Genomic DNA, 2737 nt, shown 5'->3' with positions numbered 1-2737 from the left:
TCAGAAGCGCGGCGGCCGGCAGGTGCTGGCCCGAGGGCCGGAGCCGGGGTTGGGGAGGCGGGGGGGACAGGGCATCTTCATCTCCATTTGGCACCGTCTGGGGACCACCACTCCAGCGCCCTGGGGACAGAGGGACCATTATTTGTCGCTTGCTGAACTCCTTCCTTTGAATCTCATCGGGCTTCCCTGGAATCTGGCCGGTTTTTTTTTTTTTTTTGCATTCATTTCAGTCTTTTTGTAGCTTGATGTTGTGTAGAAAGATGCTAAGCAAGTGGGAATTATGAAACCCCAGCGGGCTTCTAGTGATGACATCGATTGGGAGGCTGATGCTGCTTCTAAAATTAATAGGCCCCGAAGTCCCTAATGAAAGCACCGTTTTCGCCTGGAGGTGGGGTGGTTGTTCTTTTTTACACTTGAATTCATCGAGGGATTTGCAACATCGCAACTGGGCATTTATGTCAGACTAGGGTTTCTCCGTGTTGCTTTCACGCTTCTGTCCTCTCTAGCTGTTAGCAGAAATGGGCTTTCAACCTATCTTAGAAGACGTGTCGAATTTGTTAGCACTCTCGTTTTGCGGCAGCCTGCTTTGCGGAAGTCTAGACAACAAGTGTGATGTTTTAAATTTTTCAGTCGCTGCTTGGAAAGGGAAACGGCGAACTGAAAGGAAGTATCTAGGAAAGGAAGTGTTTATCTGGTGGGTTTGTGCATCACCAAGCACTATCTGAAAACCAGACCAGTTAAATGTGGACATTGAATTCTGAATTTGATTTGCAAAATATTCAGATCATTCAGATGTCTTTGAATGAGACTTTCAACCTTAGGTTAATAAATAATGACAAGAAGCTTACAACCATTACTTTAATGCTATTTGTCATTAATGATCTGACTTCAGGGTTTTCTTTAGGTTTACCCTAAATAATGTTTTAATGATAAAGTTTTCATTAAGCTTTGGAAAATTAGCCTTACTTGGCCACTTGGCCTCTCCTTGATGCTGTATACAATTATTCTTCAAAGCCTTTATTATTTCCATTTTAAAATAACATCTAAGTAACATGTATGGAAGAAAATATAAATAATAGAGATAACAAACCTTAATATTTCATTGTTTCTTCGCAGCCTTTTTGGAATCATATGTCCTATATTTTAAATAGTAAAATACAGCATATACACTTTATAACCTGCTTTTTTTTGCTTAATATTTTGTGAGCAGCTCCTGATACCATTTTATGTTTTTACATCTGTGTGTAGAAAGTTTGATTAAGCATTAATATAAGGAGTTTGTCCTGGCAAACTTGTTGGAAGAGGGATAGGTAATTTGTCTTGTACCTGTTATGCATAACCAGCATGCAGTTTTGATTTCTATTTATGCTTGTTGGAGCTTATTTGGGACTTGGTTAGTAGAGATGAAAGGAGTTTGGCTTGAGGATTCCCTATGCCACTTCTCGCTTTTATCATTTTGTATATAAACCATAATTTATATACATCCACTGAACCAAACTGGCTACCGTGGTAGTTTTCAATTTTTGACAGGAAGATTATGTACTATACTTTCATTAACTTTTTATTATGGACAATTACAGACATGAACTAAAATAAACAGAATGGCTTAGTGAATCCTTAGGTACCTATCACAGTCTACTGTTTGTTTAATGTGTCTTCTATACTTCATTTGTTTTTTTCTAGACTATTTAAATATCCCAAAGATGATATGATTTCACTTATAAAAACATTATTTTGTATCTCTAGAAGATAAAGTCTTAAAAGAACACACAATACCATTATTGATTCAACAAAATTATTAATACCGTAACTTCATCTAATAATACCCAGTCCATTTTTATATTTTCCTACTTATCTTAAAAATGTTTTATGGCCCTGGCTGGTGTTGCTAAATGATTAGAGCATTGGCCTGTGCACTGGAGGGTCTTGGGTTTGAGTCATGGTCAAGGACATGTTCCTGGGTTGCAGGTTCAATACCAGGCCCTGGTTGGGGTGAGTGTAGGAGGCAACCAGTGTGTCTCTTTCACATCTATTTGTGTCTCTCTAGTGCATTATCTATTCCTCCCTCCCCTTCCCTTTCCTTCCCTCCCTCTCTCCCTCCCTCCTTCCTCTCTCACTCCCTTCCACTCTCTCTAAAAAAAAATCAATGGAAAAATAATCCTAAGGTGAGGATTAACAATATGATTTCACTTATAAAAACATTATTTTGTATCTCTAGAAGATAAAGTCTTAAAAGAACACACAATACCATTATTGATTCAACAAAATTATTAATACCGTAACTTCATCTAATAATACCCAGTCCATTTTTATATTTTCCTACTTATCTTAAAAATGTTTTATGGCCCTGGCTGGTGTTGCTAAATGATTAGAGCATTGGCCTGTGCACTGGAGGGTCTTGGGTTTGAGTCATGGTCAAGGACATGTACCTGGGTTGCAGGTTCAATACCAGGCCCTGGTTGGGGTGAGTGTAGGAGGCAACCAGTGTGTCTCTTTCACATCTATTTGTGTCTCTCTTCCTCCTTCCCTTTCCTTCCCTCCCTCTCTCCCTCCCTCCTTCCTCTCTCACTCCCTTCCACTCTCTCTAAAAAAAAATCAATGGAAAAATAATCCTAAGGTGAGGATTAACAAAATAAACCTATAGTAATAAAAGTGTAATATGCTAATTAGACTGGACAGCTGAACGACCTTCCGGAGTCATTCTGGACGTCCATCTGCACGAAGCCACCGCTGGGGG

General features: G+C 39.3%; 1 protein-coding gene across 1 annotated transcript in view; it reads left to right on the top strand.

Annotated features, from left to right (window-relative positions):
* Positions 1-2737, top strand: part of EMC7 (ER membrane protein complex subunit 7) — a gene marked incomplete at its 5' end in the record, with an annotated part of 19720 nt that overhangs the window by 417 nt on the left and 16566 nt on the right. The window lies entirely within an intron of this gene.

The sequence above is a fragment of the Myotis davidii genome, unplaced genomic scaffold (genome assembly GCF_000327345.1).
Source record: "Myotis davidii unplaced genomic scaffold, ASM32734v1 scaffold46, whole genome shotgun sequence".
NCBI lineage: Eukaryota > Metazoa > Chordata > Mammalia > Chiroptera > Vespertilionidae > Myotis > Myotis davidii.
Note: the sequence above shows the minus strand (reverse complement) of the source record. Positions and strands in the feature narration are given on the sequence as shown.